The following is a 23987-nucleotide window of genomic DNA, read 5'->3' as shown; positions in this document are numbered from 1 at the left end:
TGTGGGAGATGGAGGAAAATAATCTTAGATGATGTGTATTCTAAGAAATTGTGATATGAGCTGTGAGGGGTGACAAGGTCATTCACAAGGTCATAGCTGCTGCACAAGAAATGTATCTTGAAAGATGCTGATTGCCCAGCATGTTTGAATGACTACTTTCTGCCGAACAAGCAGAGACTATAAAAGGTAGCAGGGAGGAGGTAACAAGAATATGTTGGTTGACTTGGGGAGATGTAGGAGTCCCTAACCATTTTTCCTTTAAATCAAGAATTTCCTAACCTAAGAGCCTAAGAAGGACATAAATACATGTGTTTCTAATTGCACTTCTCTAAGGAACAAAAGTGAGGATAAATGGCGAAGAATCCATAATCTGCAGGGCTTGTGGTATGTTCAAGAAAACAAAATGTGTTTGCAGATATTAGCAGCACAGATAAGCTTAAGGAAAAAGGCAAAGGTTTGGAGAATTATCAATCCTCCTGAAAATAATCACTTGCTGCTAATACATATATGGACAAATGAAATGGCAAAGATCGATCTTTGAAGATCTAGGAAGGAAGCATGATATCCTAGGGCCTCAGCAGTTTTTAAAAAATCTATTTCTCTAGTCGCTGAAAGAAGAATGCTGAAATAAATTACAGGTTATGCAGTTTGTGTTAATGGAAGAAATCAGTGACGTGCAGTCACTAGAGGCAGGGGAGGTGGGGCCTCACCAGTCTCCTGAGGAAAAGGAAACAATTTTTAAAATAATTAAAAAGGCCAAGGTTCGCTCCGGAGCTGCCGAAGACCGTTGTACCGGGAGGCCTCCGCCCCGGGGATCCCCCGCACCCCCCATTCAGATTACCCCCAAACCCAAAGGAGCCTGGGCGCAGGGGTGCAGGCCAGGGAAGACGGGGTTTGGGGGCGCGGAGGAGGAAGGGGCGATCTCCCCCTCCATTCGTCTGTCCCGCTGCAGAGCTCCTCTCGGGGAAGGGGGAGACGGCGAGTGCGCTGATCCCCGTTTGCAAGACCAGCCCTCCGCCTTCTTGTCCCATTGGGAAGGGGGGGTGGGAGACAAGAAGGGGGCAGGCTGGCCTCGCCGCTTGCATTTCCCCTATTCCCCCCCTCCCAATATAGGTGCAGAGAAAGAGCCAGGCTTCAGAAAGGAAAGGATATTTTTAATAATTTTCTTTGTCTGAATATGATTTCCCATTGAGGAAAAGGGGAGTTTTAATTCCCCACCAGTAAAAAAAAATGTTTAGTTTTGAAGGGCCCTTGTGTGACATCTTCCTCTGTGTGTGTGTGTGTGTGTGTGTGTGCGTGTGTGTGTGTGAGACCTCAGTGCCTCACCAGCCATAAACCTCACTGCACATCACTGGAAGAAATACAATTTCTGGAGCAAGAGCAGAATTATCTAGATTCTAGATAAACTGGAGGCATAAGATGAATTCTTCCTGAAAAGGCCGGTAAAAAGGTGTTTGGCCTAAACATAGAATGATTATTAAAGCTTTGAACTGAATTTTGTAAAGTTGGTAACAGTACTTGTGAAAGATAGCTTGTAATTACAAACTGAATATGAAGCAACAAATGTCCCTGCAAAGAGAAAATATGCAGTTTTAGACTGCATCAACAGAAGTGTACCTTCCAAATCATAGCATCTAGTTGCTGCACTTCATTTTGCTTTGGTAAGATTCTATTTTTGTGTTCAGTTCTGGGCATTGCATTTAAAAAGGCTTCAGAGAAATTAAAATAGAGAAGAGTAGCGAGGATGATCAAGAGTCTAGAAAAGTCTCTCAATTGATATTTAGCCTTGAGAAAAGATAACTAAAGGAAGAAATTATAGCAATATTTAAATACCTGAAAGTATATAACATTGAAGAAGGTCAACCTCTATTATCTATCATTACAAAATATAGAATGCAGAATAATAGACTTAAATTACAGGAAGACAGATTCTATTTGGATTTTAGAAAGGAAAAAAAGCAACTTCCTAACAGTTTACATTGAAATCAATTACAGAGAAAGTGGTAGGTTTCTCTTTACTGTATATATTCAAGAAAAGATGGACTTGTTAGGCTTAAACCCAAGATGACAGAGTGAAATCTAGTTGAAGTCAATCCTTACACCTAATTGACAGAATCTTGCCAAACTAAAGCTATAACCTTCTAATCTGATATATCATGAGAGTTCAAGGGTGTGGCTATTCTAAATCTCTTCCCCCTCTCCCATCTAGTTTGTGACTGCGCAGTATCTTAATCTGGGCCTCTCTCTGAGCAAGCTCTGTGTTGCCAAAACTCTTCCTCCACTGCTCCTCCAGGTGCACATTCCATCACAAGACTAGACATTCAATTTGGATTTGTGCAATGAGTGGGGGATGGGGAGCTGGACACTCTGGCATAAATGGCACTTTCTAAGTTTATAATTCTATTAGTCAGTACTTTCAAAAGCCAGGTCAAAGCACAAGGAATCCTTAGAATAAGTATATTGCCTTCTGAAATACTCTATAAAGATACAGTTTGAAAAATTGCTTAAAAAGAAGTAAGATATATTCTTTTTGCCTTATTCCAATCAAATATTTAGCTGCAGTGTAGTCTTTTGAACACTTTTCAGAATCAGTTCCACATCCAATATCCTCATGTCAGACGTAAACACCTGCAGAAAGTGAGTTAAATGCACATTAAAAAAATGTAAAGCATGCACTGTATATTGCTTCCATCCACCTCACCTGCCAGACTGTGCCTCTACTGCAAAGGTAATTTGCTAGATGAAGTATGGGGTGGCTTGTCTTTTATTAAAGAAGGGTCAGTTGAAAATACCATCACTTTCTACATGGCTCAAATACACACAATATGGAAATAGCTATGTATGTCTGCCAGCTCTTGAAAATCTGAAAATAATAACTAGTTTTTGTTTCATATGGCAGATAGGGCATTCATAAAGCTGCTCTATTTATGAGTGCTCATCATCTCAAATACTAATTTTAGTTGCATATAATTTAAGCAAATCAGTGATTATTTTAGCTTTTTAATCGTTACCCGTCACCAGCTCCACATTGGTTTACCCAGAAATTAGAGAAAAGATAGTAGCATGCTTTTCACATCTACTAAGCCAAAACACGGGCGAATTAGTTTTGGCATACCCTATCAAGTAAGACCATCCATTGAGATATGTAAGTAACAGTTTTGCTTAAACTTGTATAAATCCAGTTAGGGTGGCTTATCCAATAAATTGCAGTTAAGCCATCACATTATTTATGTTATAGAGAAAGTAAGAAACTGCTGTTTCTCATGTTTTCTGCATTTTTAATATTGCAGTTGAAGAGAGAATTGAGGAGTGACCTCCTTTCTAGTAGAACAGAAACATTTCTCTCTGTCTTGTGGAGTTTAGGTATCTGCTCCAACAACACCCCTATTTCTCACTGCATTCCATTTTTTCCATAACACACACACACACTCTATGGGTGATTTTGCTGATGTTATGAATATTTTCAGTCCTGTCTGGCTGTCTCTCTTCCTTCTTCCTGGCCTGGAAGCTAACAGACCCATTCCAGAGCTTTCCAATTTCACTTCCTCCAGAAAGTTTGGCTACAGTTTCCAGAATTGTGAGCCAGTACAGTATGGCCAACAGCAGCTGTAATCTAACATTTTTGAATTTCTGAATCCATAGCTGGATTGTAGAAGGATTTGGTGTAAAACCACATGTTCAGTGTAGGACTTTCTCTTCCTCTTGATTGCTCTCTGAATGTCCTCTGTTCTGCTTTAGCTCAGAAGTAAAATGTTTGCTTTCCTGAAATCCTACACCTAGTTCTACAAGTTGCTCTCCTAATTCTTTGCTAGTGGGAATGCTGTTTATGTCAGTGTGCTTGTGCAATGTGTGTGGGAAGGCTCTGCAGACCGGTTCCATCATGCTGTCACTGCCCCTCACTGTTCAATGGAATATAATAATTGAACGTGATTATGATTAGTCATTGGAGTGTTCCGTGGGAAGTTGCTCCTGCTGCTGCTTTGTTGGCGTTTTCCCTCATAGCAACAATTGAAGTTTTAATTGTGTCACTAGGAGAGCATGTAATTAGAATTTGTTATTTTAGTTAAGGTTAGTGTATTGATAACCATTTCATCCAAGCCTAATGTCTTGGATTAATGACTTGAAGTTAATTTTCATTTCCAACCTCCTTTGTAAAATACGTTTTACACATGATTTCCCTACCTTTTATAAATGGGATTCTTTTTTCTTTGCCTTATTAGGATTTGTGGCGGTATCTTTTGTTTTAAGAGAATGAATGAAGACAAAAAATATTCCATGTTTGAAAAGAAATGACAGTATCAAAAGAGTAAGGTATGCTATTGCACAGCTTCCAGTCTTTTAATGGGCTCTATGTAGGTGAACTTCTCAATACATCATAACCTTTGAGGATTTTTTTCCTCAGTTACTTGGAAATGAACTCCTCATGGAAGTCTTTATACAATGGCTACACATATGCTTATTTCAAGCTAGTCTCAGAACTATTTTGAGAATCCTATAGTAATCCTTTAATAGTATGGGTTGGGAGAATTTGGCTCTTTTTGGATCTAATTTTAAACAACACATTACATTTTGCTACTTTTATTTTAAGCCATATACATTAAAATGATTTTTTTTTCATTTTGAAGTTCAGCATTGCTATTAACCTTTCAAAGTTTGGGTGATCTTAAAAAAAACGCTATTGTGGAAGTGTGGTTAATAAAATCCAGTGATTATTGCATTTTTACAGCCAGCTGCCATCACAGCACCTTGCTTATCCGGGATGGTCATTGGGAAATGGAGGTTATTGGTAAAAAGTGTATCAGGAATGTATTGCATTTCAGTATCTTCTGCAACCTGTCAGAACTAGCCATTCTAAAGATCAGTGAGTGCCAAATTCTGTGTGTGCTGTCACTACTCATATGATAGCACTTGTGTTGGTATAAGCAACTAACACAAAAAAGTAGTTGTGAAATTGATCCCACTTTTAATTAAAATTCTTTCATTAGGAAGATGGTAAATGCAACTCTAAATATTGCACATGTTTCTATGTTCAAGTCAGAACTGGCTGGTCTGACTGTACAATTACGCTACAAAAAAGGAATGTAACTTCAAGGATGAATTCACTCTCAGCATTGAACTGTAGCTTCCTTTTCCTGCCTCCTGTTCTTGGCACCTCCCTTGAATTATGTCTTGTGCTTGCTAGCCATCTGCTTCCTCCTGCCCTACACACCATTCTGATGGAACTGGAAAGGTGTGTTTAAATATTATTAAAATGAAGACTGACTGACTAGTTCCTGATGTTTGAACTAGTCAGTTCAAACTCTGTTTGCTTTGCTGTCCAATAGTATTTTTTTTAAAGGTCTTAGAATTCTTTTTTTTAAAAAGTTCTGGAGAGTGTCATATTTATGGTTTTGCTCATGCATAAGATCCTATCCTATCCTATCCTATCCTATCCTATCCCATCCCACCCCACCCCACCCCACCCCACCCCACCCCACCCCTCCCCTCCCCTCCCCTCCCCTCCCATCCCATCCCATCCCATCCTCTCCTATCCTCTCCTATTTTTTTTTACAGAAAAGAATGATAGAAGTAACTTGCAGTTAATATTACTTTCCAAAAGTCATATTAATCAATCTATAAATATGAAAAACACATACACAGGGCAACTTTAACAGAACAACTGATTTGAGTTTTTAGTCTGGACAGAGTTTATCATTAAACAGGAGTTTTAAACATTGGCAACACAAGAAAGAAATGCAGTTTAAAATCAGAATATGATTTACCAAACTTCAGTGAATTATATTCTAAGTTAATTTTGTATTATAGGCATATTGGTGGTAGAATTGATATACAAAAGGCCAGTGAACAATCAGATGTACTCTATACAGTGGTGGGATTCAAATTTTTTTACTGCCAGTTCGGTGGGTGTAGTATGGCTTGGTGGGCATGGCAAGGAAAGGATACTGCAAAATCCCCATTCCCTCCCCACCCCACTAACCTGCTTTCCAGCTCCGAAGAAAACCCAGCCAATCAGCTGGGACTCGGGAGGCAGGGAATAGATGGGGGCTCAGCCAGCCATAGATGATATTTGTTGGTTGTCCAAAGTACTCAACATTTCTGCTAACAGTTCGCCAAAACCGGTCAGAACTGGCTGAACACCACCTCTGACTCTATAATACACTAGGGAGAAGACTTCCCAGTTTTTAGAAGTGTACAAAGAGAAGTCCCTTTATATGTTTCATGACCTTGCACAAGACTTCACATTTTTATTACATATAGCTTTGGGTGCTTGCTTGTTAGGAGCACTAATTTTGAATTGTATGCCCTGGGCATACTATATGAAGGACTTGGGAATTGCTTGATAGTGAAGGTAGTGAATTTTATTGTAAACCAGAGTGTTTTAAAGAAATGTTAATAGGAATGTATGTACTGATAGGGCTGTTAATGTGGCGGCAGTTCTAAAGAGACATCCTAGGGAGTAACTATAATTGAATGTAGTAGGATTTATAAGATAACACTATATGACTTGACTACAAATACTTTTAAAAAGAAATCGTAAGGCAGCTATTTATTCAACATATCTTAAAATATTATCTTTGTATAATACTATGTAGCTTGTTGACTTTTGCTACTAAATTAGCTTTTAAAGGCAAGTGAAGTAAAAATTGGTTGCCTAGCAACCTATGTCAGTTTAAAAATATTGGTGAATGGGTCAATAAGTAATCAGCAGTATCATGCGACATTGATATGAGGATCTATGAACCCCCAAAATGTATGCTGCTTGTTAATTTTTAATGTTCTACAAAATTATTGTTAATGGCTAACTGGATTATAATGATTTGTGAGCTGGAATATTTGAAGATAAGTTTTTGAAAGATTAACTTTTCATTTCATCAGAACACATTGTTCAAAACAGAAAGGATGGATTTTCCAATAGTGATGGATAGTATGAGTGGTTTTCACAAATGGATCTATGGTGTCATGGTTTCTGCAGTAATAGGTAGAATCAGTTGTATGAATCCTGGTTCATACAATCTGGTACATTGTAATCATGTTTTACAAATCACATTAATGCTCACACAACAACCAAAATGAAAGCTACTTCAGGGCATTGATTGATATGTGAATCAGGACACAAGCAATCAAATTTCTGTAAATGACAATTCTGCTTCTTCACTGGATTGAATGTATATTCCCACTGATTTGGAGAATGGCCATTTATAATCTCTCTCCAGTCTCTCCAGTGGAACTATTGTGAATCTGTGTGGTTTTATCTAGAACTTTAAGTCAGAAATAGTATATGATCTTTCCAAGTAAAAAAATGATTGGTATAAGTGAAAACAGTAGTCAATGTTAATTGACTTTTTAAAAATACATGCAGTGTGATAGCCTGTGATAATATCTTCAGTTGATGACAAATGAGGTTAAATTGATAATCTCACCAACTGAGATTAGTTGGTAAAATTGATATTGTTTAAAGAAAAACAAAGGAAAATGGAAACATACTATATATTTTGATTATCTGAAGCGTACTGTGGTCTCTGATATCCAGTTTTGAGATCACAAGTGGAAACAAACATAACTGGCAGATATATATAACTTATCACAGCAGCCTTGTCAGTAGAAAACTATATTGTTGCTTTTGCCTATTACTTGAGAATGTCAAACCTTTTGTGGATTAGCATTACTGCTCCTGGTAACATTTCTTCTTAAAATAGAGTTTGTGATTTGGGTCACAGCAGGTCTCACCAGGAATAACATTACATCTCTTGGGTGATAAGCTTCTTTCTCTCCAGGCCACTATTGTTGAAAGGCCTTCTTATTGTCTACTGAAAGCATCTTGTTGGATACATGAAATTATGGTGTTTGACCATAATGATGATTCATGCAAAGATTCCTAAGCATTTTCATAATGTCTAATTTGCAAAGATTGTGTGCTTTGGTGAAAAGGAGCATATTAATTCTTACTCATTCTTGTGTACCATCAAATTCTGTAGAGCTCCCAATGGTTAATTTGTTTGCACAGGTAAACAACCATGGAAGGTAACATGAACACCTTTATGGTAAAGAAAATTAAAATTAAATAAATCAAATGGTAGTAAGTACACATCAGCAATGCATAGGTACCTTGAGGTTAGATGGCACAGTCAATTTACAAGTGCTCTGTGAAAGTGTTGAGCATCTTCCTGAACCAGATAAAAAAGAAAGAGCAAGCCTAACTGAGAGTCCAGGTCCTGCTACACTGACTGTCCATATTAACTGATTAAGCTTCTGATCCCTAAACTGATTTTTCTGACAAAGAATTGTGAAATGGCACATGGGGAGTGGAGGGGGAGCATATCTGTGCCCTTTCCTCTCTTAACAAGGGCTATGGGTTGTCAAAGGAAGTGGTTTTAGGAAGATTTGTAATGGGGTGATACTGTATGGCATGGCTTGACATGCAGAGACCCTGTTCCGGTGTTATAAAAATCCTTTGAAAAGCATTAGGACGCTAAGCCACATGGCCCAATTTAAGAAATTTCTCTTGCCTTCATTGGTGTGGGTTGGGGAATATTTCCAATACTGAAAGCATTTTCTTTTTTAAAAAAAAAAATGACACCCCCTGCAAAACAGTGCATTTGCTATGGTAAAAAGCACCTTCTCTTTAGTTTCCATGGTAAATACTCCCCCGTAATTGAGTCATAGACACAGGAGGTTCTATAAAAGAAACAAACGTCTTGAGCCCACCTAGGAAGGTTGCCTGTGTTAGCAGTGTACGTACTTTTCACAACAAATGCCAGTGGTAGAACCAAAACACATAAAGGCAAAACTGTTTAACACCTCTGTTGTGTACCTCCTTAGGGATGATCAAAATGATTCATATCATCTGGACTTTTAAAAATGTTTAATTCTACCAATTTTTGTAAGAAAATAATTCAGCCAGTTTAAGCAAGAGATTAGCAGGGGTCGGGGTCTTGGTATGTTGGAGATCAGTGGGAGGCAAAATAACAGGATTTGGTGTTAGGAGCCCTAACATGAGATTTGTCAACCCATTCAGCCTGGGAAGGGGGGAAATGTTTCCAGGAGACCAAATACTGAATGCGGCCTCTATGTTTTTTGGAGTCCAAGATTTCTTTAACTTCAAAATGTTGTTCTCCGTCAATAAGAAGAGGGACCAGAGGTGAAGGTTGAGGCGGACAAAAGGAAGAAGTGTGCTCTGGCTTCAACAGGTTCAGATGAAATACAGGATAAATTCTTCTAAGGTTCTTCGGCAGCTCCAACTTCATCCATACAGGATTTATGATTTTTACAATGGGGAACGGACCGACATACTTCGGCCCCAGCTTCTTCGATTTTTGAGTAGTTTGCAGAAACGTGGTGGACAAAACACCCTATCCCCAATTTGGTACTCTTTAGACTTAGCCCTTTTCTTATCCGGCTGTTTTTTGTGAGCCCGGTGGGCCGCATCTAATGCTTGGCGGTTCATGGGCCAAAACTGCCAAAGTTGATCACTCCATTCAGACAAAGTCCTGACTAAACACAACTTTAAAAGGGGTCATACCGGTACTGTTGTGTACAGAATTATTATACGTCATCTCTGCATGTCGTAACAGTTCAGCCCAATTATCCTGTTGATAATTGATGAAACATCAGAGGTACTGCTCCAAAACCGAGTTAGTCCGTTCACAAGCTCCATTAGTCTGAGGATGGTGGGTGGAGCTCAGCCCCTGGGTAGAGTCAATTTCAGGAATTCTTTCCAAAAGAGAGAAGTGAATTGGACCCCCCTGTCCGAAATAATGTGTTCAGGCACTCCATGTAACCTATATACATGTAAAATAAACAATTTAGCCAACGACTTCTTGATGGGATCTTGGAGCAAGGCACAAAATGAACCTGTTTGGAAAACAGATAGGTGATAACCCAAATAATGCTATTCTCCAGTAACTCGACAATAAAGTCCATCAATATCTCTTTCCATGGGGCCCCAGGACTGGCAACACTTTGGAGGAGACCTTGGGGCTTCCCCAGTGGTCTTTTTGCAGCTGCACAGATGGGACAACTGGTTATGTAGGACTCAATATCTTTTTTTAATGAAGGCCACAAAAAGTGTCTCTTAGTCAAATACAAAGTTTTTACAAATCCAAAATAGCCCGCTATTCTCCTAGGCGTTGCTTGGAGTGTCCAAGTTCGGGTTTAACTTCAGCTTGCTGCTGAAGGACTGAGTTGATTTTTTCTGTTGTAGCTCCGCCTCCTGGTTGCTCCAGAGGCTCAGTTTTAAAAAACTCAGTCGCCCAACAAGACGTATTTCCAGGGGCTCCAGTCCTTGTGCAGCAAGCTGGACCCCAATTTAGTATTTCCTAGCACTCCTGTACCATTTATTCCCACCCCAAATACCATGCCCCCCCCCGTTGCATGGCAGACAAAAGCAAGTAGAGGCTGAAAGTAACATTGTTAAAAGAGATCCATTATGATGTATTCAGAATTTTCTATTGCTTTCTTATTTTGTATAGAAGATAATTCCTTTTCAGCAGGGAGCTGCGGAACTCTGGCTAACTTGAAATACCAGCACTACAGATACTAATAAAATATACTGTCTTGTTTCAATCCATACACAGAAAAGTTTTAAGGGCTTTATTGATAGTCCCATCCCGTAATGTGAATTTCCCAGTTTCCCACTGGCAACCAAGGCAAAGTACTGTTGAGTCCAGCAATGCTCAATTTAGGCAAGGATGCAATTCAAAAGCAAAGGCAAGGCAAGAGTCCACAAAGTCCATAATCCAGGTCCAATCTGCAGTCCAAAGTATGAGTCCAAACTCCAAGTCTGAAATCCAATTTTAGCACAGTCCAAGTCCAGGAAAACAAAATCACAAAGGCAAGACATGCACACAGAAGGAGAATGGGTGGTTGATTCCAATAACCCCCTGCCCCACTTGTCCAACTAAATAGGTGCTCACTGGTGTTTCCTTCCAAGTAGCCTTGCAAATCTCCATTGAGCCTGCCACCCTTCTGTCCTGCATGTCTGCAGATCAGGTGGAGGATGCAATTCTTCCTCATCCCCACTGGCCACCTACAGCTGTGCACCTTCACTCTGAACTTCTGGAAGGGCCTCTGAGCTCTCCTGAACTTCTGGAAGGGCCTCTGAGCTCTCCTGATGCAGCTGTGCTTTTCCTTTTTCTTCTCCACTTGGACATTCATCAGGTCACCCCGTGAGAGACCTTTCTGCTGTGCCTTGCCTCCCTATTCCTGGCTTGGAGCCCTCAGGAACTTCCTGGTGCTTCTCTGTACCCCCACCCCTGCCCTCCGCCAGGTCTACAGAGTTATCACATATACTACTGCCTTATCACTTCTTATACTGGAGTGACTACTGAAGATTTTCTGGAGCAAATACCTGGAAGAAAACATCATTCTAATTTCTTCCCCTACAAATGTAAAAATTGTATCATTTTTGATCCTCCCCCCAAGTGAGTAAAATTTTATGGGATTTGTTGTGGAAACATTTATCTTTTCTTACAATTCCATGTAGAACATACAGAAATGAGATTAAAGCTTTTTGTGAAGCATTGTATATTAAATTCTATCCAGAATAGGGTTACCAGATGTGCGATATGTCTGGTAGGCATGGCCTTAAAATCTAATTTGTCCAGCTTTTTGAGTGCCTTGATTAAAAAAAAATATTTTCACAACAGTAGTTGTTCAAACTTTCATCTAGTGCATCTTTGTAAATTGTATGTTTCTTTTCTCTCATCTGCCAACCGACAGACTCAACCGCTAGATTTATGTGAATTAATGTATTTCCTGATTCCAGCAACCAGCTTCAGCCTCTTCAAATCTATTACCACTGTAGTCTGTAGATCACCTCGCTCATCAAAAGTTGAAAAGCACACCATTGTGGATTCTGCATTACCACTAGTATATGTGCTTGTAAATAAATATTTGTTAGGAAAAATACTATGAATGAAAAATTAGTCTTTCTGATGCTGAAAAAAGAATTTCATATATATGTAGTAGGCCTATGAACTTTTTTCATAGATTTTTTTTTAATGTGATCTATCTTTCAGATGCCAAGAAAGCTAAACATTTGGTGTGTCCTCCCCTCTCCCTCCATTTCCTATTTTCCAATATGTTGCCCTTTAGCTGTTCAGATATTGGGTAAGTCTAACCCAGAAGAACTTAAAGCCAATTGAACTGAATTACATTCCAGTTAGAATGTTGTATACAGAGAAAATTGCCACATAGTCTAATGCCACCTAGACATTTCAGATAATGAGGTTTTATTAGTACTCCTCTCTTTTCAATTAATGTAGAGTTTGCAAGTTTGCATCTTGAAGGAATGGTTATTACATTCAGTTTTATGCAACAGCATAATAGTATAAGAACAGGTTATAAGTTACAGCAAATCTTAAAAGTTGTACAATATTGACTTACGAAACAGAAGGGTGGGAAGATTTCTCTATCAAAATCAGATATTATTGATGAGCAAATAGTTTACTTATCTTGTCACTAGGTGTATTTGTTAGCAGGAGAGAATTAGAAGATCTTCCTGTGTATTGTGCTTTAATTATATTTCAGATCACCAACTTTCTTACTCATTAACAATTAACTTAAAAATGAAATACTTTAAAAAGAAAAGAAAGATGGATTTCAGAAATGCTCAGAAATTTTTCTTGTTTCGGTGACCATTAAAAATTGCAGTAACTTTAAAAAGTTGGACAATTGAAAAAAAAAATTAGATGGAAGGTTGAGATACTTGTTATTCTGAGTTTTGCATCCTAGTTAGAAAACAAGAGTTTTACTGTTTTTCAAGTTACTTTCTAAGGTTATGATTATGCTGAATTTGAGATGCTTGTAAAGAGAGAGATACATCTCTCAAACGTACTTCAACAGCAGAGGTTATTACCATCTTTTTATTATGCCTGAAGGAAGGTAGAATACAGTCAATTATGATGAGCACTTTTAAAGGCTCCTGCCTATTTTGACAATCTAGAAAGTTAGTTTACTACACAAGAAAAAAGATCATGAGACCTATTGAAACTGATTCAGAAATATTTCAGGACCACAGCTATAGTCTCCTACTCTTTCATTGTGGATAATAAAAAGCTATCAGTTTCTTAAATATGTCAGGAACTCCATCATCTAGAGCAGTGGTCCCCAACCTTTGTGACTTAGTGGTTTGATTGGGGGGGGGGAGGGGAACCAGTTCACGTGATTGGTGGGCATGGAAGTTTTTATAGTTGCTTAACCATCCTGGACTGCAAATATAAAGGGATATCACTGGCTGAAAGACTCTGTCCCTGTGATTCTGGAGAAATGGAAACCTCTGGTTCTGTCCTTCTTCGCTGCTCTTTTTGTAGAGACATTTAAGCAAAATGTATTTTCCCAAGAATTAATAGATAACCTGGCCATTCTGACACTGTTTATCTTCAGTGGTTGCTTAAAGACGACAGACTGTAGTTACAGTGCAGGTAGCCACATTATGCACAATAGCACTAAAGATTCGCTGGAACTTGATGAATAATCCACTATAACCATTTTGTATAACTAATGCACCAAATCTTTTGATAACACCCTGTTGTATTTTAGTTCCTAAGAACTATAGGTTTCACAATATAAGGATTAATAGACCCATGGTGAAGCCATGATTAGAATATAGTATTGCAAGCTAACTTACTGCTCACTGCCTGGAGTTCAATTCTGACTCATAGTTCACTCAGTTTTCCATCCTTCCAAGTTCGGTAAAATGAGGAGCCAGATAGCTGGGGGGCAATATGCTGACTCTGTAAACTGTGTAACAAAGAGGACTGTAAAGCACTGTGAAGTGCCACATAAGTCTAGGTGCTATTGCTATTATATTATAGGCTGTGCTCTTGTTTCTGTGATAGATAACTTCTCAAATTAGGATTTCAAAATTGTTTTTATTATCATTAATTTACTCTGAAATTTTAACTAGATTTTTGAATATTTTCAATTGTATTGGTCCTTGACTGTAATAAATACCATATTTTTGGGAGTGTAAGACACCTTCCCCCCCCAAAAGAGGGTGAAAATATGGGTATGTCTTATACACTGAATACAGCATTTTTGGCCTCCCAAAATCCCGCCCTGCACATCCCGTTTTTCACAAAAAACGAGGCATGCAGAGGATTTGGGAGGCCTGTAGAGTGATCCTGGGGGCTGGGGAGGGAAAAATGAGTGAAAACAGGCCGTTTTTTCACAAAATAGGGGTGTTTTTGTCCTCCCAAGCCTCAGGAGCACTCTGCAGGCCTTCCAAACTCTTTTTGTGCACACACACACCCTTTTTTGTGCAAAAAATGGCCGCATTTTTTGCTCATTTTTGCTCTCCCCAGCCCCCTGGAGCACTGTACAGTCCTCCCAAGCCCTCTGCATGCCTCGTTTTTGCAAAAAATGGGCCTGTTTTCATGAAAAATGGGCCCAATTTTTGCCTCCCCAACCCTCCATGCATCACGTTTTTGCCCTCCCCAGCCCCCAGGAATACTTTGGAGTACTTTTCACAAAAAACGGGGCATGCAGAGGGCTTGGGAGGCCTGCAGAGTGCTCCTGGGGGCTGGGGAGCGCAAAACCTTTTTTTTTTTTAAATGCCTCTTCAAAATCTTGGTGCGTCTTATAGTCCGAAAAATAAGACACTTTATTTGATTTATACTGTATTTGCTTGCTAAATACAAAGGAAGCATGAATTTAGCAGTACAAATAGCTCTCAATTTGTTTAACAGTAGTTTGAAGCTCCAATGGTGCTAAAAAAGTGATTGTCTGCATTTATGACTGAGCAGTGTCCCTGCAGTCACATGATCAAAATATAGATGCTTGGCAACCCGCATTTATTTACAACAGTTACAGTGTCCCAGGTTCACATGGCTGCCATTTGCAATCTTTCCAGGGGGTTCCCAACAAGCAAAATCAATGGTGCAATCTATTTTCACTTAACCACTGCATGACTTGCTTAATTGTTGTGGTGATTTGCTTAACAACTGTGACAAAAGTCATAAAATTGTACATGATTCATTTAATGACAGCTTTGCTTTGTGATGGAGATTCTGTTCTCAGTTATAGTCATAAGTCAAGGGTTACCTATATTCCTATTTAAAAAATACTAAAACCATATATTCTTATAAAAATAATAAACCCAGTTCATTTACTGTTAAGCAATTACTGTTAAGAAGATCTGAAGGAACAAGACAGCGCAATATGTGCTATCTTTGGAATAGAATCTTATTTTCGTTATGAGCGTGACCTCCACAAATACACACACACACACACATTAAAAAAATGTTCAGAGATTGATGGTATATGGTTTTTTTTTACTCTCTAGGGAGAATGTCTGACTTGCGGTGAGTGAGTGAGTGGGATTTCAAGCTTGGATGACCAAGACGTTGTTAATAAAAACTGCCAGTAAGGAATGCCATATTGCAGCAATTAATCATCTGTCTCTAATATTTTCCACTTGCACTTGAATAAGTGACCCATACTAGAAAGTAAAGGTTGGTAGCTCTCTTCATAAGTGCCAAAAGTACAAAAAGACACTTTATTCAGCAATGGAATTATTATTTAGTAGACTGTTTTCAATTTGCCATCATGTGTGTGTCTTTTGTTTTGATACTTTGTACTTTAAAATTGTTGTTATTTTCTTGTTGCAAACATTAGTATATGTTACAATTGGCCCATAAATGTCTGCTTCTTTTTGGAATAATATTTCTCTTCATCTAGGTCAGTTTTTCTCAACCTTGGCAACTTTAAGATGTATGGACTTCCAAATTGGCTGGGGAATTCTGGGAATTGAAGTCCACACATCTTAAAGTTGCCAAGGTTGAGAAACACTGATCTAAGTCATACATGAAAATCTCTGTGCTATTCGATCAATTTATATAACACATGCAAATGAACTTTCTGAGAATCTTTCACAATTCATGACTACAAAGGAAGACTAGTTTCCAGAAATGTCTGGTTTTCCTTTGGAATATTATATCTATTTATATAGCTTATCAAGTGCAATTTTTGTATCTTTAGATGATTCTGAACTGACATTTTCTATTCATTACATCATTGATTACTTTGATATTTGGAATCTTAACACTTTTTTCTGAGAATATTTTTTAGGGGAAATAAGCTTTGGAACAAAATGAGCAAATTGTCAGGAGGCCACAGTTACTCTAATATGATATACAGTACTTATTATTTGAATTTCCGTTAATTTTTTTTTATTGGAAAGTTTTTCAACAGAATTAAAACAGTACAAATTTTAAGAATAATAAAAGAAAAGTAATACAGTGAAAATATAGAAAAAAATAGAAATAGAAAAGGAAAAAAGAAAGGAAAAGAAAAGAAAAGAAAAGAAAAAATTAATGGCTTCTGATCTTCTTGACAGAATTTATAGATACATTTATATTTTACCCTCTCTCTAAGTTTACATCATCATTTTCTTCTTTCTAATTTCCAAACATATAAATCCCAAAATTATTTTTCTCCTTTCAGCAAAAACTCCATAAGATGTTTCCAGTCACCAATAAATGTAGCATTGATCTTTCTGTAATCAAACAAGTTCATTTTGTCTTCTCTGTTAGTTCAGTCATTTTTACCAACCAATCCTACATTGTGTATTTCAGAGTATTTCCATTTTTGTACATATAATTTATAGTTGTAATCATATACAAAAATAATCTTTTATGACTGTTTTCTAATTGTCTATTAAACCCACCAAGAAAGTTCTGGTTTCAGTTGAATGTTGATGTGTGTGTGTGTGTGTGTGTGTGTGTGTGTGTGTGTGTATCTATATATATTTCTCTGTCTGTCTGTCTGCATATATGCATATATGAATGAATGGATGTGAACCCGAACATTTCTTTTCAACCAACTTTCCCTGGAAGATCTGTATGCTTATTTAATTAATTCCACATAATGCCAGAAGTATTTTTGCCTTGCCAAAATCTTCCTCTTTCAAGTTTAATACTGTCCCCTTTATCTTGATTATATTCTTTGCTGTTTTGAAATATTTAAAAGTGTTATTTTCCTCTTTATTTCACTTTCTATAACTCAGAAGAAAGGCTAACTCACCAAAAAGTTTTCTTTGACCTGTTGTTTTCAAGAAACTCTTTTAAATTGTAAATTGATTATATCCCAAAGATTAAGAATTAATTAACAATTAAGAAAATGTGGATTGGTCATATTTAGTGTCATTCAAGCGAGCTGTTTCTCTCATGACCCTCCAGCTACCTACAAGAAGATCACAACACTTCTATCCTGCAGTAGCCAGTCTGTAGATGGGCAAACTCTTGTTCTCTTTTCTATTATGCAAGAGAATTTTACCTGGAAGCAAATAATTTGAATTGACTTAGAAAATTTATATTAACAAAGAGTTTACTTAATGCATGTTTTGCTGTAAAGATTAGTAGGAAAGAGTAACCAATGAGCCATCATAATAAAATTATTAGGAAAGCTGAGAATTCTATTCATATAGATCATCTCTATAGGGCTAGGTTGCTGGTCTCAAAAGGTAGATTTATGCTCATTTTTTCATACTTTACAAGTAATCTAGCACCCATTATTTTTATAGGAGCATATAGGTCAATATGTTTTGCATGTGAACAAGTAGTATAGCAAACATACCAAATATGTGAATCATTTCTGTTGTCTTGTAGTACTACTGTCTAAAATATTTTGAGGTTGTATAAGTGCATTCATAATATCCCTGTGTGTATGTGTATATTTCGGTGTTTTCATTAGGTCACAAATGACATGAATAATTACAGAGATATAAACCTGTTGAACTGCCACTCTGCAACTCTGTGGAATCTAGTATTTAAAACGAGTTAAGGCATAATACCATTTGCTTCTGTAGGAAGATTGGAGTCTATGTGTCTGTGTCCTATTGAGCTAGGTTGAAGATGTTTAGTTAAAAAGGCATCTTTTAGTTTAGTTTTTTTAAACTTTACATGCTTGTGCATGCCATTTGATTGTTCCTTCTTGACTCCTCCCAGCAGGAGTATCTTAAAAACAACAACAGGAAGTCCAGTCCCTATGTCTTTAGTGTACATTCAGCATGCATTCTGAACAATTTGGATTTTGACATCAGTACTTTGTTCTTTGATTTCAGTTCTTGACATACGGTATTTGAGAACAAGAAGTCAAGAGTTCTTGCTTCACATGAAGTACTGAAATAAACCAGAGAGAAGTGGTTTTATTAAGATTTTTGCCCTGTCAGGAGAATATATTACACTAGTAGGGAAGGATATCCATCTTCCTTTTCTACTAGTGGCTTCTCATATCCTCCTCCAAGATTTGACGTGACTGGTTGAATGCTCCATGTCATCTTATTTTGTTTGGTACAGTTTTTTAGCAGGATTCAGTAACTGCCTATGTAAAAATCTTATGGCAAACACTTCTTCAGTTCCTCTTGATGGCTAACAGACAAATAAATATGGCTTCCACAACAGTTCAGAAATGACACTTTGTCTAAAGTTGCTGCATAAGCTACTATGTATGACTTTTTATCTTGGTTGAAGATTTGTCTTCATTGAACATCCAGATATGTTGGATTACAACTGCTGGAAATGGTGGAGCTTAATATTTGGAAAACTTTTGTATTTCTTTTTCAAATGATTCTCAGCAGGTGAGCTCACCTATTATATATGTATTTTCATGTCCTTTAGACTCTTTGCAATTAACACAGGGTGACCAAAACTAAACCTGCAAGTTGGTACATGTTGTGTACTGATGGCTTTGTGCAATTCTATTTCTCAGATTTAAAGCTGCAAAGTGACACAATGAATTTCCTGTTTCCCTGGCTCATATATATCATACTGTAATACTTTCCTTTGCTCTTTGTTTATATAGATCCAGGCTAAAAGAAAGGTATTTGAAAATTAAGGTACTTGTTAGGACTGGAAAAGCCTTTGTCTGGTTTCTCAAATGCATTATATTGGAAGATCTTTTCCTTTGAAGTATGTGGTAAGAATAGGTTGAGAGATAAATTGAATCCTCCAATACAATATACAATTGTATGAGTCATGAGAACTTTGGAAAGGATCAGCCAGCTAAAGAGTGAAGATTTAAAGGGAGAAATGGTGCCCCAATTAGGATTTGAGGAGAGTGGTAGTAGAGGAAAGCATATCCGAACAAGAAAGGATTTTGATGTGCATGAAGGCTAATTATAGGGTACTGGTGTTTTATTAGCTCAGTGCCCAAAATCATGTAAGAACTCTTAATAGGACATACACTTCCTTACCAAGGAGTTCTTAAATGGTGTACAGTCTGGGTTGAAATTACAAGCTTTTATGTAGGGGCCTGGAAGGTTGTCAAAATTATGTTGATTTTCCATTTCAACACAATACCCTTCAGAATTCTCCCATTCTTCATGTTTTAATTACTGAACAAATCCGTGCTTCAGTAGATAGTTTAAAGCAGTGTGCAAACTTGGGAGTATGCAAAAGAGCTTTGAGAAGTTGGTTGATAGATGGATTTTATGCAGTTTGTTCTTCCAGGTCTTGAATTCAGTGATTGGGTTCATTGGGTTGGTATTGATATATAATTTAAATAATGAATTGTGAACATTGACTTATTTCAGTTATTAACTTTTACTGATCAGGGAGTTACATTTAATGGCCTAAATGGCCCCTTCCAACTTAGAGATTAAAATGATTGTAGAGTCAACTCATTAAGTATTAGAACACTTAAATTTGTAATATATGAGATTACTTAAAAGACAGGAAAAACATAGTCCAAATAATGGAAATATGATCTGACCTAACCTAACCTAACCTAACCTAACCTAACCTAACCTAACCTAACCTAACCTAACCTAACCTAACCTAACCTAATGTGTTATCTTTATATTGTTGTCCGAAGGCATATTCCTTTAATAATACTTCTCTATTTAGGAGATGGAGAGTGCCAATTTGGTATAGTGGTTAAGGCATCAGGCTAAAAACTGGAAGTAGCTGCCTTAGGCAGAAAATCAGCTTGATATCCTTGGGCAAGTCACACTCTCTCAGCCTTAGGAAAAGGGCCATGGCAAACAACTTACAAAATCTTGCCAAGAAAACTGCAGGGACTTCTCTGGCAGTTTCCCAGAGTCAAGATTGATTTGAAGGCACTTAAAAAAACACATACAAACATAAACCATCTTACTCTATTTGTTCTTGAAAACTGCTTCTTCCTTCCTTTTCAGGCAAAACAGAATGTGTTTTGACTTTTTGTTGACTGATAATCCACATACCTCTTGTAATTTAAAACATTCTTTCTCTCTTAGGTAGATGTAGACCTAGATTTAAAGCAGTGAGGAATTTATCTGTTGCATTAGAAACCAGTGTTTTCATATGATTTGGACTGTAATAGATAACAAGCTGCCCTCCAGATGTTTTGGCTACAACTTTCATAATTCCTGACTATGCTACAACTAATGAGAGTTATAATCCAAATCTGGAGGACATTAGATAATTTAACTCTTAGTTAGGGGTTCAGTTCATATATTTTAAGCTCTTTTGTGAATGAAGCTTGTACCCAAATACTGATTTGTCTGCTTTTGATAATGGTATTTGAATATTATAGGGTTAAATTTAAATTTATGCTGTGTCTAGTATCTTCATAAGTGATAATAAGCCCAAATCAGTCTATAGCAGAATGAATACCTCTTGTTTCATAATAATTTTATTTTTTTACAAAAGAAATAACAGCTAACATGAACTAACCACCAGGAAGAAAGATGAAGAGGAAAGAGGTAGATAGAAATAGAGATGCAGAATGATATAAAGAGAAAGAAAAGAAAGGAAACATATGTATAAAAAATAACTTTCAACTTCTTCCAAGCTTATAAGAAACACATTAAACACAGTTTAATACTATAATATGATGTCCATTTTCCCCTCAAAAAGGAATTTTTTTAAATTTTAGCAATGATCAAAATCCATATGTCATTTTTTTTAAATTTCCTGCAAAAATTGCACAAAAGGTTTCCAATTGTAGATACATTTCTTCAATGACTTTTCTTACACAAGAGTTGAATGCCTCTTAATTGAAGATTATGGACTTTAGTCTACCATGCAAATCCAGTGTACATCAGTAGATTTTTTAAAAAAACCTTGTTCTAAGGCTGAAAGAAAGTGACTGGCTGAAAGGTTAGATACCACTTATGTCTAGCACCTTAATTAACTACTACACTCACTATTACACTGACTATCATTCTCATATGAATTTGTGTGTGTATGTGTGTGTTTGTGTAAAATCTCCCCCTCATAATTAGCAGAAACCCATATTTGTTGGACAGAACCTTTTAGATCTATTTGCAACTATTAAAGTGTTATTGTGCCCCCTTGGGATAAGGTATTGTTAATTGTAGATACACTATATTGCCAAAAGTATTTGCTCACCTGCCTTTACTCGCATATGGACTTACTGTACGTGACATCCCATTCCTAATCCATAGGGTTTAATATGACGTTGGTCCACCCTTTGCAGCTATAACAGCTTCAACTCTTCTGGGAAGGCTGTCCACAAGGTTTAGGAGTGTGTTTATGGAAATTTTTGACCATTCTTCCAGAAGCGCATTTGTAAGGTCACACACTGATGTTGGACGAGTTTACGTGGCCTACCACTTCGTGGCTGAGTTGCTGTCATTCCCAAACACTTCCATGTTCTTATAATACAGCTGACAGTTGACTGTGGAATATTTAGGAGCGAGGAAATTTCATGACTGGATTTGTTGCACAGGTGGCATCCTATCACAGTTCCACGCTGGAATTCACTGAGCTCCTGAGAGAGATCCATTCTTTCACAAATGTTTGTAAAAGCAGTCTGCATGCCTAGGTACTTGATTTTATACACCTGTGGCCATGGAAGTGATTGGAACACCTGATTCTGATTATTTGGATGGGTGAGCGAATACTTTTGGCAATATAGTGTATGTGATTGCATCCCCCCCCCCAAATATACTGATATTTCAGACTTTACAGTGATCTTTTCTATATATAAAAAATTGAACAATAGTATGATTGCTATACTGAGGTATGAAAATGCAGCGTATATATATAGATAGATAGATAGATAGATAGATAGATAGATAAAAAGTAAAATTCTGAAACCCACTTATGCATCCCTCCCCCCCTCAACTGGCGTATAGTAAAAGTAAAATGTAGGTAAGAAGAATTACAAAACGTTATCTGATTCTGTGATCTTCAGTTGCTTAACCAATAATTAAATCTGTACAACGACTGACTATGAAGGGGCTATTCTTTTAAAAGCATTCATCCAGAAAGAACAGTTTATGTGTAGTTTCTTACAATTCTGCTTAGAGCCAGGGCTGCTAAAATGGTAAAGATTCTCTGGGGCAAATGGAACATTATTTTCTCAGTTGGGCAGATGGCTGTGACTTTTGTAACAATGGTATTAATAACCTCAGTAGGCTGCACAGGGAACAAAATGTGAAGTAATTGAGTTTATTTTGGATATATTTATAGTGAAGAAACGACCACATATTTTACTCAAAATGGAAAAAGTTGTTGCTACCTTGAATATGTGACAAATAGAAAGTTGGGTACATAATGATTTAAAAACTGATGAAAGACAGTAATTTGTAAACTGGTGAGAAACTGAAAAGTAGGTTTATTAGATTATGAAACAATTAGTTTTGTTTCCATAATTCAATTGATGTAGATTAATAGCCACAGCTTTATGGATAAATTAATGTACTGTAGAAAAATAATACATTTTGGGGGGACTATTTCACAGGATTATCATATACTTTACTATCAACTGCCCAAGTCAGGGTCAAAAATATTGAAATGTGAAGAGTATCTCCAGGTGTAAATCCATTAAACTATGATCTCTCTCTGAGTAGTATAAACAAATGAATATTATTGTATTGTAACTGTACTGCCTTTATAAAGATACTACCCATGTCATAAAGGGAAAAAAAATGTTTTCATATTAGAAGAAGCTGAAGCTGATCTGTACCCCTGATGTGTATCTATGTGTGTCATTTAATTTACAGCTTTCAATTTGGACATCATCTTTGGGAGCAGCTTCCCTCACGAGATATGTATTGCCCTAAAGATGTGCTGGCTTTTAAAAATATGATGTGCTAAATTGTTGCTGCTGGGCCCTCTTCAGTGTGTGACTTGGAATGCTGAACTTCAAGACTGCACAGCATCAAGGTCATTGAACTGCTTTTCTCATGGAGCAAAGGTATTTTTTCCTATTATGTAGCATTGTAAATCCTTTGTTTTAAACTTAATGCATCAGATCCAAATTTGAATAGTCCTGTTGGTTTGGTCCAACTAGTTTTTCCCAGCAATTACCTTGGGTTTATTTTGGTTAAATATGAATTCAACCCATTCAATGATGAACAATTTGCACGTTCATTTCAGGATTCTAAGATATTCAATAAGTGATACAAACATGAAAGCAAATTTGCAGATGCAAAACTAAGCACATTCTTGTTACCTTACCATATACCTATTTTGAGGATGGACAGTACTTTAGTGTCAGAGCATATCCTGTACATCCAGAAATTCCAGATTCTGCCTTTAGCATCTCTAAGTAGAATAGGGAAAAACCTGAAACCTTGGGAAAATCTGCCTGTCAATGTAGAAAGGTATCCTTCAACTGATTGGCTAGGGAAGTGCCAATATAGTAAAAAAAGGTGCAAGGTTAAGAAGGTAATATTGTACCAGTCTGTATAACAAATTGATCTAAAATGCCTTAATATATTCTTATTACATTATTTTATTATCTATATATGTGTAGCAAGTCGCAAAATATATATTTTATGACTTGCTACATATCCTATATTTCAGAGTGCAAAATTTATGAATCAGGATGACATTTGACAAAAATTATATGTCCAGGTTTCTTGTGCTAGAATAGCTTTAATCTTCAGAAGATTACATGAAAATCTTCTCAAGGTTCCTTGCAAAAATGAATAAAGTCATGGTTAATTTGATATGGAACAATCCCCCAATGTATTTTGTTATGTTGCTGAACGATCTGAGCTGTAGACAATTCTTTTCAGTTTCCCAAGGTTATTA

At 37.0% G+C, this 23987-nt stretch overlaps 1 protein-coding gene across 2 annotated transcripts in view; it reads left to right on the top strand.

The window, feature by feature from the left end:
- The window catches only part of TIAM1 (TIAM Rac1 associated GEF 1), a 202774-nt gene that overhangs the window by 20640 nt on the left and 158147 nt on the right, over positions 1-23987 (top strand). Inside the window, exons 1-2 of one of the 2 annotated variants that reach the window (XM_087721588.1) lie at positions 4239-4311; positions 22952-23145. The gene's annotated coding sequence lies outside the window, so the exon portion shown is untranslated. Of the gene's footprint in view, positions 1-4238; positions 4312-22951; positions 23146-23987 lie in introns of those variants that run through there. The other variant, XM_087721587.1, reaches the window with a different exon arrangement.

Source organism: Thamnophis sirtalis, unplaced genomic scaffold (assembly GCF_051295495.1).
Source record: "Thamnophis sirtalis isolate CommonGarterSnake01/CBP01778 unplaced genomic scaffold, rThaSir2_p1.2 scaffold_8, whole genome shotgun sequence".
Lineage (NCBI taxonomy): Eukaryota > Metazoa > Chordata > Lepidosauria > Squamata > Natricidae > Thamnophis > Thamnophis sirtalis.
Note: the sequence above shows the minus strand (reverse complement) of the source record. Positions and strands in the feature narration are given on the sequence as shown.